The sequence below is a fragment of the Prionailurus viverrinus genome, chromosome D3 (genome assembly GCF_022837055.1).
Source record: "Prionailurus viverrinus isolate Anna chromosome D3, UM_Priviv_1.0, whole genome shotgun sequence".
Taxonomy (NCBI): Eukaryota; Metazoa; Chordata; class Mammalia; order Carnivora; family Felidae; genus Prionailurus; species Prionailurus viverrinus.
Genome location: NC_062572.1, coordinates 74813954 through 74829343, shown reverse-complemented (window position 1 = coordinate 74829343; position 15390 = coordinate 74813954). Strand labels below are relative to the sequence as shown.

At 38.7% G+C, this 15390-nt stretch overlaps 1 protein-coding gene across 4 annotated transcripts in view; it reads right to left on the bottom strand.

The window, feature by feature from the left end:
* CD3H18orf54 (chromosome D3 C18orf54 homolog) overlaps positions 1 to 15390 on the bottom strand; it is a 50279-nt gene that overhangs the window by 6486 nt on the left and 28403 nt on the right. The window lies entirely within an intron of this gene.

The following is a 15390-nucleotide window of genomic DNA, read 5'->3' as shown; positions in this document are numbered from 1 at the left end:
AATAATAAATTTGGCAAGTGTTAAGAGCTGCTGATTGCAATATCTATCAAAAAGATAAACTGAATATATATTAAGATATAACTCTTCATTAAGTAACTTGAATTTATTTTCCTGGAGCACATCCAATCATAAAAGAATACTATTTTACTTAAACTGGGCCAACTAGAGCTTACATGACTAGCAGGGAAGTTCTAGGTTCCAATAAGAACATTTCCCCAACTTCCTCCATCTCCAGGTTATCTGCCTTTTATAATTGTTCATGTGGCGTACATTGATAAGACAATGTTGAGTTATTCTTTCTGATTACTTCCTTTGAAATCTCTACCAGTAACAAGAATGATCAATGCCTTCATTATGTAAATGTTTCTTATCTGGTGTTCAACTTTCAGATGACCACTGGCTACCACAGATACATGAGGATGTACTATAAACCTGACACTGCAGAGATCACAAAAGTCATAGATGACATAGGCCCTTGCCTCAAAGACTCTACAATATAATGATTCATTCCAGCTAACAAATGCACAAGGGAAATCAAACAGGAAAAACATAAAGTTTTATGGTACCCTGTCAACGAGATGAGGAAATCACCTTACTGGCCCCACAGAGAAAAATTAAGCAATTATTTTAAGTATTTTATATCCTCAAAATCAATGCCATCCATTTAAATTCCAGATCTTAATGGAAAAAGGCTCAATACATACTCCCCCTGCTCCCATACTCCATCATTATCCATTCCAACAGGTTCTCAAGAAGAACTCTAATATTACAGGAATTATGTGGGTATGAGCTTCTAAAATAATTGTCAGAGACCACTGGGAATGATTTCTGAACTTGTGAAATTAAGAAAATGAAAATATTCAGGACCCATGGGTGGCTCAGTCAGTTAAGCCAGCCTGACTCTTGACTTTGGCTCAGGACATGATCTCAGAATTATGGGATTGAGCTCCACTCAACTGAGCTCCAGGTCTGCGCTGGGCCTGGAGCCCACTTAATATTCTCTCTCCTATCACTCCAGCTACCACTTGTGCTCACTCTCTCTAAAGAGGGAGGAAGGGAGGAAGGGAGGAAATGAAAATGAAAATATTCTATTCATTCAATTCTACATGACAATCTGATCTTAGACTAATTCCTTAACCTTGTTAAGTCAGTTTCCTCATATGTATAAAATTAAGGCTAGACTAAATGGACTTAAGACAGTCTAGCTCTACACACTTGAATTGAGGATATAATTATTTTGAGAAAAAGCATTAGACTGCTAGCTTCCCGACACTCCCATTTTTTCAAGATTTCTTGGACATAATGATTCAGGATATTCAACATTGCAGTTATTTTTCCCCAAATTAAGTTGCTTCATATATAATGTATAGTGCCAACCTAAAAACATATTAACAGAGAAAGATAACTCCAGGAAGGCCACTGAGTGATTATATGAACAAAAAACTAGCTGAGTCCAACTCCAGAAACCCTTACAGCTGAAGGGGAGCAAATTTTGCCACCCCAAGATATACTCTTTGGCTTATTGATTATTTTAAGCTGGTTATTTTTATTTTTTTTTCAACATTTTTATTTATTTTTGGGACAGAGAGAGACAGAGCATGAACGGGGGAGGGGCAGAGAGAGAGGGAGACACAGAATCGGAAACAGTCTCCAGGCTCTGAGCCATCAGCCCAGAGCCTGACGCAGGGCTCGAACTCACAGACCGCGAGATGGTGACCTGGCTGAAGTCGGACGCTTAACCGACTGCGCCACCCAGGCGCCCCAAGCTGGTTATTTTTAAGAAACAGCAGAAATGAGAGAAACTCTGAAAACAAAGTAGAAGTTCCCCTAAGGGAAATATCATTAGTTAGGGTGTTTCTCCCACCTTATGTCAGAAAGAGGGGAGATGACTCAATCTCAAGAAACTCTTATCAAGAAGGTTTGGGCTTAAATCTGCATAACAATCTTACTCTTATTTACTGGGTGTGTCCTGGTAACTTCCCATAAAGGACTCCCTATCCCAGCATCTTTTATTTTTAGCTGACAATGGTATTTAAGATGATGGTTTTGGCCATTATGGGAGTTACTTACTTTTCCTGAGTCTCTCCCATATATGCTGGAGGTATACGTGTTATTACAAACTTTTGTTTGATTTTTCTTCTGTTAATTTCTGTTTCATGTTAATTTAATTCCTAGACCAGCCAGAATAAACTTGAAAGGCAGAGGAAATGTCCCCCCCCCCCCCAGCTCAAATCCATTCAATTAACAAATATTAACTAAATGCCCCATATGTGCCAGGTGTCATTCTAGTTGCCTGGGATATACCAGTATATGAAAATGACAAAATGCCCGGCCCACATGTGGGTTACATTCTAGAAAAGGATCAGAACAAACAAATAGATGAATAAAAAGTGGTAATTCACATTCTACATTAGAAAATGATAAGTGTTATGGGGAAAAAATAAGCAGGGAAAGGCAGAAGTGTGTGGCTTGGGAGGGAGCAATTTTAAGAAGGTGATCAAAATTTCCTAGAAAAGGGAGGCTCAGCTTTATTGGTGCCAAGCTATGTGCCCATAGAAAAGGAATATAAATTGTTTCTTTCTTACTCTTAGGGTACGTGGGTGTTGGTAAGGGGGAAAAAAAATTCAACAGAGTAAATCTGAAGATCTAATTGGCTTTATTAAATGACTCCTAAATAGGCAGCATCCCATCTGACAAATAGAGGGGAGCTTCATTGAGAAAAACAAAAGAAAGGTTTTTTACAGGCAGAAAGGGCATTTAAAAAATGAAGGAATTGGGGCACTTGGGTGCTCAGTTGGTTAAGGGTCCGACTTCAGCTCAGGTCATGATCTCGTGGCTCATGAGTTCGAGCCCCACGTTGGGCTCTGTGCTGACAGCTCACAGCCTGGAGCGTAGCCTGCTTTGGATTCTGTGCCTCTGTCTCTCTGCCCCTACCCTGCTCACCCTCTGTCTCTCTCTCTTTTTCAAAAATAAATAAATATTAAAAGAAATCTCTTGCTCACCCTCTGTCTCTCTCTCTTTTTCAAAAATAAATAAATATTAAAAGAAATCTCTTAAAAAAGAAGAAATTTACTCACAAGGACTCCATCCTTTAGACAAGGTTCCTAAGGGGAACCAAAGGGGTCCATAAGTATATTTCCTAGTCTTGGCCAGGAAATCCCATGCTGATTGCTTAAAGGTTACATTCCTGAGGGGTTGAAACTACAGTCAGGTCAGATATTAAGTCTTGATTTACTGACTTGGGGCCTTAACCTAAGGGATACCATTTTGGACCTGTGGTTTTCTTTTTTAACAGTCTGAACTTATGCAGTCCATAAACTTTGATCCTATGGCCCCCCTTTTTTTTCTTTTAATTCACAAAGGAAAAAAAAAAGTTTATTTCTTAAAAAACAACAAGCCTTATGGGGCGCCTGGGTGGCGCAGTCGGTTAAGCGTCCGACTTCAGCCAGGTCACCATCTCGCGGTCCGTGAGTTCAAGCCCCGCGTCGGGCTCTGGGCTGATGGCTCAGAGCCTGGAGCCTGTTTCCGATTCTGTGTCTCCCTCTCTCTCTGCCCCTCCCCCGTTCATGCTCTGTCTCTCTCTGTCCCAAAAATAAATAAACATTGAAAAAAAAATTAAAAAAAAACACAACAAGCCTTCAATAGCTACAATTTCATCTTCTGTGTGAGCCCTGGATATCTCTGAACAGCAAGCTCCTTCTGAACATGGTTCACTGTTCTTCCCCATTCACCTGCCAAGTGCCACTTCCTTGTCCCTTCTATCTACTCTAACACCCCAGAACTAGGTAAGTGCTCCTATAATACATTCTCAGAACACCCTCTATGCTTCATATGAAGTTCTCATCTCAGTTCATGGTAGAATTATTTGTTCCTTGAATGCCTCCACTGCCAGATTATAGACTACACAGAGCAGAGACGCTGTCATCAAAGCTTAGCATAATACTTGGGGCATTTAGTAGGCTTAAATGAATGAATTTATTCTTACATGATCTTTACATTCCATACAATCATATCTCTTCCCCGAAACCATTACCTACTAGTGACCAATGCACCCAGCCTTCATCAGTCTCCCCCTATCTTACCCTTCTAGAATGTTAAATCGGGGGAAATCTAAGCAGTCAATTAAATCATATACAGAACAGTATTAAAAAAAAACAAAGCATGAGAAAACAGGTATGGTACAGCAATGTGATGAGCTAAATAAGAAACATGAGTGTGAACTCATGTATGCATTTCCAGCTCCGTTGCTACTAACAGTCCAATGACATCTGTAGTATCTGTACTTTTGCCCTCCATCCACTGTCGTGTTCTCCCCGAGTGTCCAGATTTTGGTCCCTAATACACTTCTCTGCCATGAGGAACAAGAACTCCTGATTCCTTGAAAAGAGGTTATGACTAGATCATATGGCAGGAAAAAATAAGAAGGGTCTGGAACATCCTTCTGTTTCCAGAAAGCAATCATGTTTTCGAGAATGTCAACACAAAGGAAGATTTCAAGAGCCTTCACGAGCCAGACTGTGATAATTTCAGCTTCAAATAAATTCTGTTGTGGTTAATTGAAATATACGGAACCTGTGAAATGTTCAATGATCCTCTAAGTTTACAATGATACTCAAAGGATAAAAAGTAATATAAAAGGATAAATAGAATGTATTCTATATTTTTGTAAGTAGAAGAGTAGTAATATATAGGGATCTGTTTATTCTACTAATAATATGTTTATAAATTGTACATATGTACTGGGGTGCCTGGGTGGCTCAGTGGGTTAAGTGCCCAACCCTTGATTTTGGTTCAGGTCATGATCTCACCAGTTCGTGAGATGGAGCCCTGCGTCGGGCTCCGCACTGTCAGTGCAGACTGCTTGGTGTTCTCTCTTTCCCTCTCTCTCTGCCTCTCTCTCTCAAAATAAATAAACTTTTTAATTAATTAATTAATTAATTATAGATATATACTTACTTCTCTGTAGATACCACAGTAAACACAGGGAAGGGAACAGTGAGTGAACTGAGTAATCCTAGAGCAAGCAGATACTATACCCAAACCAAGAAGGACTGAGAGCATCAATGGTCACATATAGAACTAGAAGAAAGAGGGGCTCAACAGTTAATCAGTACATGTGCTTATACACAATTACCAAGTAAAAGAAGGGCTCACCTGTGGATTCCCAAGGGCTAAATTAGATAAATTTCTAAAGAGAAGGTATAATTACAGAACCAATGTTCATCTCACAGGAGAAAAAAACAAACAGAAACTTCTAGATGGTCCTACCAACTATAATAAAATCCTTGAAGGAATGCATACATTTTTTAAAATGCCAACACACCACAGCAATAAATATAACAGGAAAGTGGCTCAGGCACTGTGGTTGTAGGGTACCACTAAGGCTTTAGGGATTCAATATATACTTAGAGAGTTACTCCTCAATCCAATATTGCAGAAACATAACTCTAGTGCAGGGGTCAACAAAAAATTCCTATAATGGGCCAGATAGTAAATATTTTAGTCTTTATGGTCCAAGAAGCAGAGGTAAAATCAAAGATATTACATAAGTACTTACATACCAAGAAAGAAAATAAGGTTCAATGTTTTGATAAAATTAAAATATAATAATATGTATAATTTTCATAACCAAGTCTATTAATGAAGAAAATTGAATTCTTTGGAGGGAAATAACATTTTGCCTCATTGGGATTCAAAGTTAATGCTCCTTATCATCAAAACCAATTGCAAATGTTCATCTATTAATGCTGACCCATATGAGATTTTACATACTTCATTTTTTAAAGCATCTTTTCACACAGTTAGTGACACACACTGATACTGCTCTAGAACCAAATTATTTTAGTTGAGCATATTTATCATTTGGGAAGCATTTACAGAATTTTATGAGTTTCTTCACTTGATATTTTCCTTTTTTAGTGTGTCCTCACATTAATCACCTTCAACTGAAAGTAAGGTGAAATCTCTTCAATTGTACAACTGGATTTTTTTTAAATATGGAAATCCCCTTTGTAGTCACAGGGAGGTCCAAAACTTGTTGCTGAAACTAGCTTGAGCTTCAAAAATACATCCCCTGCAAATGTGTGTAGGAGTGGAGATCTTGCTTCTTGTTTTAACATTTGAAAGCATGAGAAGCGTTTGACATGACTTAAGATTCAAATATTAGTTGTCATCAAAACAACTTTACCAAGGTCTAAGACTGGCATATACCTGATGTTCCACCTTGCAATTTTAGCCTGAATTCATTAAGACACATTATGAGGTCTGCCTCAATACCTAACTTCCAAAGCCACTCAGTGTTCCATTATGTTTGAGGCTTGTTCTTATTAAGAAAAATTTCAGGAGCACCTGAATGGCTCAGTTGGTTAAGTGTCCGACTTCAGCTTGGGTCATGATCTTGCAGTTCATGGGTTCAAACCCTGCGTTGGGCTCTATGCTGACAGCTCAGAACCTGGAGCCTTTGGATTCTGTGTCTCCCTCTCTCTCTGCTTCTCCCTCGCTCAAGCTCTGTTTCTCTCTCAAAAATAAATAAATAATAAAACATTAAAAAAAATTAAAAACAGACCATTCATAGAGGCTAATTCCTTTGTCACTTCAAGCTCAGCATTAACTTCTGGAATAAAAGCAACTTGGTATCATAACATCTTTTAGACTCATCAAGAACCAAGAAAAGCCATTGAAATAGTTTGCCCTGATTTTTAATTTATTAATACTGCTCCCAATGCCATCAGCACTTTGATCAGCTATTCTTCCCAAAAAGCTAATAGTCTTAAACAAGTTTGTTTTCTCAGAACACATTCCTTCAGTTGCTGTAATGAATCACAATTTAACTAACTCACTATCAACAAACAGTTTAGCTTACTTGGCTAACAAGTAAGGCACTGAAAACACTGCGGCTTCAGCCTCATTTTCATTTTTTTATTTTTGTGAAGAAATTCTGTCGTGATTATTACAATTTTTTTTCTAATTTGTTGCTTTTCTATGAATTGGAAATATTGTGATGAGTACTTAGGCTAGTAATGTTGATGTATATTGTATTTTTTTATTTCTATGTGTCATAAAATATTCATCTTTTAAATTCTATTCAATCATTTAAAAATGTAAAAAAAAAAAAAAAATTCTTAGCTGTGGACTGTACCAAAGCCAGCAGCACACTACATTTGACCTGTGAGTCATAGTCTAGAACACAGATATAAATTCTCCCCATCATTAGAAAGGTATGTGTTAAGAATCAGTTAATCACCATTTATTAGTTACTCCTCCAGGAAGGGTAGATCCTGCTTCGTTAGAAGGATGATTATTTCTACTAGATTGTGTATAAGCTAGTTCTTACAGAACCAGTGTTGAACAACTGGCCAGCTTTCAGGAAACTCCTCAGTTGTCTCTGATTTTAGCCATTATCTCAACTCTGTCAATATTAAAAGTATTCCTACTTTGCCCTTTTCATTTGATGTCAGAATGTGTAGTCCTTGGATGAGACATTGTTCAAATTATTGAACCAAAGCCCTGGTTTGGGAGATTCTTGACAAGTGAGGTCAGAGAAACCCCTGCTATGCAGGGGTTTTTCATTTGAATCTGAGACTATGGGTCAGAGAGAATGCTATGAAAAAATATGCTATGAGATCTAGATATTTCTAGAACCTAAAACTGAGCTACGGGTGCTCCAGCTCCTAAGAGGATTTTACAACTCAGGACTATACGAAGATAACTCAAAGGGGAGCCCTCCTCACCAGCCCCACCCCGGCTATTCCCACTGGGCCTTAGAGAATTCTTAGCAACCCAGTCATCCTGGCAGATTGTCCACTCTCCTCCTAGTCCCTTATCTCTATACCTTGCTCACATTTTCATGTTTGGGGACTCCCTTTTGTGGCCATCACTAAGTGGAGGCCTGACATAGTCCCTGGGCCCCTCACATTGACATACCACTGCATACAGATTGAACCAAGGGAGAAAACGATAAGTCACATACAGACTAGGATATGGATGTTATATCATCCTTCGCAAAGTTACTCTGTAGGCATAGTTACAAGGTAGGAATCAGAAACTTCTACTAATCCATGAAAAGATTAACCTAAGCAGGGTGTTAATTCTAAATAGTGAGGTTTTCAAACTTTGTACTTCACCTTTTGTTGCCCCTTTTCCACCTTTGTTCTCCTTCACCACTTCACCTCTTCTCTTTTCTCCCTGACTTGAAATGAAGAGATGTTGGGGAAGCTATGGCCACTGGTTTAGTCTACTAGCTAAGTTTGCTTTAACCATATGTATAAGGAAGAGGCTTCAAGGATGATAAGTAACCAGGGTACTTCCCTTGAACCTCTACTCCCAGTTCATGATGTCAAGCCTGTGTCTTCAAGACCCAAAGTCAATTTTTTCTTTCAAGAGCCAACCCTTTACAATGACATAAGCATGTGCCAAGGCCCAAATACTCCTCCATTATGCAATTTGGAGGAGGGTGACAAGGGAGAGACCTCGTACAATGCAAGTCTATTAGCGGTCTAACAAGAATCCTGGGACTGAAGTATGCTGCAGAGAGGAGTCAGGGTCTGAATCATAATATCTTTTTTTAAGTTCATTTATTTTGAGAGAGCACATACATGCATGCATGAGAGAGAGGAAGAAAGAGAGAGAGAATGAATTCCAAGCAAGCTTTGCACTGATGTGGGTCTCAAACTCACAAACTATGAGATCATGACCTGACCTGAAATCAAGGATAAGAGGCCACCCAACCGACTGAGCCACCCAGGCTCCCCAGAATCATAATGTCTTAAGTCTAAAGAATATATCCAGTCTACAGAATGGAGAAAGATGTTTCTCCTGCCTCAAAAATCAATCAATCAATCAATCAATCACGTATCTTTAAGTGGGAAGGAAAGGGAAGATAAGAAAGATCATTTCTTAACATATTCTAGCACAATCTTTAAGAGTTATAAATGGAGAACTTTGAGCCACGGGTTGGAGCTCAAAACCAGATTGGGGCAGTAGGCCAGTTTCTTAATCTTGTTATTGCCAAAGAAGACAGTGCCCTCTAGTGGGAGAAAATTTTTAAGCAGTCCTTACTAACACGGACCCATATCTATTTCTACAAAATATCCACACACAGGCAGCTACATGACAACCATTATGATCAGCTGAAATTCTGAAAAAATTGTATTTACCAATAGCTTCTAACACTGGGCACCTACTATGTGTGAGGCACTGTGCTAATAAGTAAGCATTTTACAAGTTTTACCTCATTTAAAGCTGCAACTTGCCCAAGGCACCACAGCTAACAAAGTAGGGGAGGGTGGGTTTATGGCCTTTAAATTTTAAACTGTCCTAAGAAATCTGACTCAAAACTACATGCTCACACACACACAACCAAGAACTACAGCAGAAATTTGGGAAACAGTTGCTACTCTTCGCTCCTTTTTAATAGCATATCAATTATGCTTTAATTTGCAACGATGAAATAAGTAACTCTGTTTATGCAAATGCTCTACCACTGAGTTATACCCCCAGTAACTCTGTCTATGAATAAAATTGTTCATATTTCCCCTAAGTCCCTCCCAAATTTTTCAAAATTTAAATTATTTGAAGGGGTGCTAAATTATTAGTTTGTCAGGGGCATGATCATGTTCCTTTTAACCATGGATGAGCCAAGTTATGCACAATAATGGTCATCAGAGCTTCTGAATCCCCTTCCAAGAGACTTCTTTGTGCTCATTTCTGTTGTTGTCTTACACTCTCATCCAAAAACCCAATTATTCAGTAAATCAAACAGCATCTACTATTGCAACCTAATACAAATAAATCAATAGCCCTCTAAGCATTATTATAAAAAAAATAAAACCTATATTCTGAGAACTTATTTTACACTAAAATATCATAGGAGCCTCAGTAAAAGTAGTTGTATACCTCTGAACAAGTTAGGGGCTCCTGGGTGGCTCAGTCCATTAAGGGTTGGGCTCTTGGTTTTGCCTTAGGCCATGATTTCACGGTTAGTTTGAGCTCTCTCTCTCTCCCTCTCTCTGCCCCTCCCCTTAGAGCTTGAGCTCTAAGATAAACTTTTTAAAAAATGTTTAAAGAAAACAACTAAAAACTGGAGTGTTATGCTAAGTGAAATAAGCCATACAGAGAAAGACAGATACCATATGTTTTCACTCTTATGTGGATCCTGAGAAACTTAACAGAAAGCCATGGGGGAGGGGAAGGGAAAAAAAAAAAAGAGGTTAGACTGGGAGAGAGCCAAAACATAAGAGACTCTTAAAAACTGAGAACAAACTGAGGGTTGATGGGGGGCGGGAGGGAGGGGAGGGTGGGTGATGGGTATTGAGGAGGGCACCTTTTGGGATGAGCACTGGGTGTTGTATGGAAACCAATTTGACAATAAATTTCATATATTGGAAAAAAATTAAAAATAAATAAAAAATTTAAAAAATCGCTAAGATGGTATCAGGTCATATGGACTAACTACTGGAAAGAAGGAAAATATTTGGTTTTAGTATCTGGAAAAAATTCTTAGCTGAGTATTCCAAGGGTCTTAGATGGGACCCCAAGCCACTTTCTCAGCCTCATTCATTCACAGAACAATATTTATGTATCACTTTAATCTTAGGCACAATTCTGGTTGTTGGGAAGAAAAGAGTGAATTAAAACAAAGTCTCTGCCCTCAACTTTAAGAAAAAAAAGGAGTAAAGATGCAAAATAAATAAATAAATAAATAAATAAATAAATAAATAAATAAAGGCAGAGGGAGTGGCGGGGGTTAGGGTAGGCCTCTGTGATAAAATATTTCAGCAGACACCTGAGGGAGAGAATCATGGAGTATTTGAGGAAAGACCGCACAGATGTAGGATACAGTGCAACAGCCTGGAGACAGAAGCATATTTGTAGTTACCTGAGAACAAGACCATTGTGACTGAATCAGAGAGCAAATCCAGTGATAGGAAATGTTCCGGTTTGGGGGGCTGAGGGAAGAGGTGTTGGCACACCACACAGGACTTCTTAGGCTATAGTCGAAACTTCACATTTACTTTTGAGATGGGAAGCCACTGGGAATTCTGGGAAGAGGTACATCTCAGACATGTTTTTAAAGGACAAGTCTTAGAATAGTATGGAGACTAGAACGGGAGGCATGAGGACAGAAGCAGCCTTGCGTCTTATTCCTAGTGCCTCCCTCAACGGGATGCATTGCCACATAAGTAGCTAGTATTCACCATGTCATATATGCCAGGCATAACTTACACCATTTAATGCTCAAAGCTATAAAGTAGCTGTTACAAATGGGAAGGAAAACAAAAGAAAAGGGCAAGGTCAAGTACCTTGTTCACAACAAATAGCTAATAAACGGCAGAATCAGAAGCCTGATACTAAAGCACAAGTGTCTCCCACTAAAACATACAACATTCCCTTCTGAGTCAATGAATCCTGTAGCAGACCATTTTAGCACTCAAGTCTTTGCACATTACACCCATGTCTGAAATGCCTTCCACCCAATTTCTCTGATGGCAAACTTCATTTTTCCAGATCAGCTTTCCCTCCTGAGTGAAAGAATTCCTGATCTCCCCAGACCACTTAGGTGTTCCACCTCCTGTGCCTTTACAGCAGCTGTTCAGTCCTCTGAAACAACCCTTACCGGTTGTAGTGTAATCGTGTCTGTTTACATCTTTCCACCATGAGTTCCTCATGACAGTCATGCCTTCGTATTCATCGCCTCTCCCACCCCTGCACTCCCCTCTCCTCCATCCACCTCCAAACACATCTAGCACAGAGCCAGGAGCCAAATGCATGCTAGCCGGATGGAGTAATAAAGAATCGAATGTAGGGTTCCATTCTACTCTTTACACGTTGCATATTGGTGCCACATTGGAAAAAAATAATTCACCAAAAAGAAAAAAAAGAGAGATATATGAGATGGTGGGTGCAATAACTAGATGGGGGCACTCTTCATAATGTATATCAAATCATCACAATTCACATTCTAAATATCTTACAATTTTATCAGTTATATACCTCAGCAAAGAAAAAAAAACTAGCTACAGGTAGCAATAAGAAGAACAACGTGAAAAAAAGAGACAAACCAAGAAACAGACTCTTAACTACAGAGAACTGATGGTTACCAGAGGGAAGGTGGGTGGGTGGGGATGGATGAAATAGGTGATGGGGATTAAGGAGTGCACTGATGATGATCACTGGATGATGGAATTGAATTACTATATTGAACACCTGAAACGAATGTAACACTGCATATTAACTATACTAGAATTAAAATTTTTTTAAAAAGTGGAAGGATGTTAACTAGACTTATTGTGAACATTTCACAACATACATAAATATCGAATCATCATGCTGTACACATCAAACTTTTAGTTATAACTCAATTAAAAAAAAATAAATAAAGGATATACTCTAGTTTTGCTATTAAGTAGGGCCCTGGATCATTTGTAAAATAAAGCCAGGCTCTTAAACAACAAAATATTGAAAGCTAGGGAACATCCACAAAGTGAGACAATAATGAAAACTTTGTCTAAAGAAATACTTTAGAAACTAGATATACTTAGCCTGACAGATGGAAAGAGCATTACTCTTGTTGATTTCAATACTTGGAAGACTGAATACGCATGTGAGATGATCTTGAGGGGAAAAATTAAGAGCAATACGGGGAAGACACAGAAAAGCAAAAAGTTGTTTAATTAAAGCAAAAATATACTATAAAACAAAGCATTCCAATTTCAGGAAACTTCATTTCCCGAAACATTCATTTAAAGCTATGTGGCTACCTTGATGAAAAATAATGAAAGCAATATACTGTATTCCTGTCTGATATTCTGATTAAGAGGATAATTCATTTAATTCCATAATACTTACATAGTCCCAGATCTCTAGTTCAGAACTATTTTATTAAGTTTCCAAATTCATTATTTATTTAGGTATTTTACATTTTATTCATTTTTAGAGACAGAGCATGAGCAGGGGAGGGGCAGAGAAAGAGGAAGACACAGAATCCGAAGCAGGCTCCAGGCTCTGAGCTGTCAGCACACAACCCCACGCAGGGCTGGAACTCACGAACCATGAGATCATGACCTGAGCCAAAGTTGGACACTTTACCAACTGAGCCACCCAGGCACCGATCGTTAGATTTTTAAAACACTGGCCCATGTTCTCCCATTTTACCTGTTTTCTAAATGACCTGACATTCTTGCTACCTTACCTTTATGCCTAGTTCTTGGTTTGAATAGGCTATATAAGATGTTGCAAAACAGAGGGCAAAGATAGGTGAGGCATTTTGTATTTTCCATATGTGTTCTCTCCCACCAAAACCTTTCGAAATCTATCAATTTACAGTCTGTCAGTTCCAAATTCACCCTGAAGGGGCTCTCCCACTGCTTTCCGGCAGCTGCACCATCAGCAAACCAGGTGGGTATGAAGACCTCTGATCTCTTCCCAGTCACAACCCCAGAATGTTATGGGTCTTCTTGGCACTCACAGATCTGGACCAGGCTGGTAACCACCTTCCTGCAACCCTCCCAACACAAACACTTCATGTTTCAGGTGTCCTGCCAACACTGAGACCCCTTCCTGCCTCTGTGTGCCTACACACCCAGTAACTAGCTACAGCCTTCCTGAACCTTGGAGGGTGACTTCCTATTTGCCTAGTGACTGAAGACCAACTCTGGGCTGGCCAAACCAGTAAACTTCTCTGCCATCCAGTAGGCTACAGCTACCCCTTCTTCAGTGAGATCTGAATCCAAATCTTAAGCCCCTTACTTCCAATAGGTACCCAAGGGTACCTTTTCCTTGGGTACTCCCCCTCAGTTCTGGGGTACCATATAGAATTCTCATATTTCTTTTGTCACAGTTTAAAACGTTTTCATGTTAAATTTCTCTTGTTATAATCACTATGTCATTCCTGTTTCTAGATTGGACCCAGAATGCTAGTTTCCCATCAAGCCAAGCTCAAAAGAACACAATGAAAACCAGCTGCCGAAAGCTTTCCTAGACATAGCCCTAGATCTGTAAAATAATTTGTATATATGATGAAATACAAAATATATAAAAACTAAAAAATCTTAGCTTTGAGAGCTCAAGAGGTTAGAAGGCTTACAGACACCATCCAAAGTACACAAATGTTGATCCTATTTGATAAAGAGCACCAGCAACATCTAAAAATAGGCTTAATTTACTTCATTTTAAGGATTTGCAGAACATCACATAAAACAGTATGATCTGTCCTTTCTTGAGCCTACACTCTTATAGGGAGAACTACGCTTAAAATTATCAATCACGACTTTAAGTTTACACGTTCCTGGTTATACAATGTAATGTTAAGAGGTACTATCTTATCAAGGAGATAAAAATCAATCCTCTAACTCTTGAGACATTCTCTCCCCTAGGGACACAATGTGGTAGAGAGACATTATTCATAACAAAGGCAAGAAATATAATAGCTAAATGAATGATGGGAGAGGAAAAAGGAAAGCCAACCTAACCAGTTTGAAAGAACGTTAGAATATTTGGAAAAGAAAATACAACATTCAATTAGAGCTTTAAAGAAATTCTGGAGTAAGCTTTACATAACCAGAATGAAAGAAAACTAAGTATCTCAAGTATGGGAAATAACATCCACAAAGGTGAGAATATATATAGAAAGTTGGGAGAATGAGTAAGGCAATTTACAGCAAATTTCTGAAGTAGATTAGTAATGTTATAGTGTTAGTGTTACAACAGTGTCTTGCAGACGGGTCAGCCACTCTTCAATGTAAGGGCTGAAAGTGAGGGAAGGAATGTTAAAGGTTGAAATAGGTATTAGGCAGGGGTGCCTGGGTGGCTCAATCCGATTAAGTATCCAACTTTGACTCAGGTCATGATCTCCTGGTTCAGGCATTCGCGCCCTGCATCAGGCTCTGGGCTGACAGCTCAGAGCCTGGAGTTTGCTTCAGATTTGGCCTCTCCCTTTCTGCCCCTTACCCCGCTTGTGCTCTCCCTCTCTCAAAAAATTAATAAACATTAAAAAAATAAATAGGTATTAGACAAATAGACTCCTCTTAGTTAAGATAATGAAGAATGGACAGATACACTTGTTACATTGTTAGAAAAGTTGCTACATTGTGAGAAAAGTGGTTATAGAAATCTGGTCTAAAACAAACTGGGAGGGCAAAAAGCTAAGGTATTTTTGTTCAAAAAAGGAAAACAATCTTAGCCACAGATGAATATAAAGAAAGAAAATAGGGAAACAGAAAAGGAATAATTTCAAATGTCATGGGAAAAAAATCTAACAATATAACCTGAATATGTGTTCGTTCACATATTCAGAACCAGGTTTGCACCAATCATTGTATGATCGGCACTACAAACTAACACAATATATAACCATGTATAAAACATCCAATTGGTACATGGAACAGAATGATA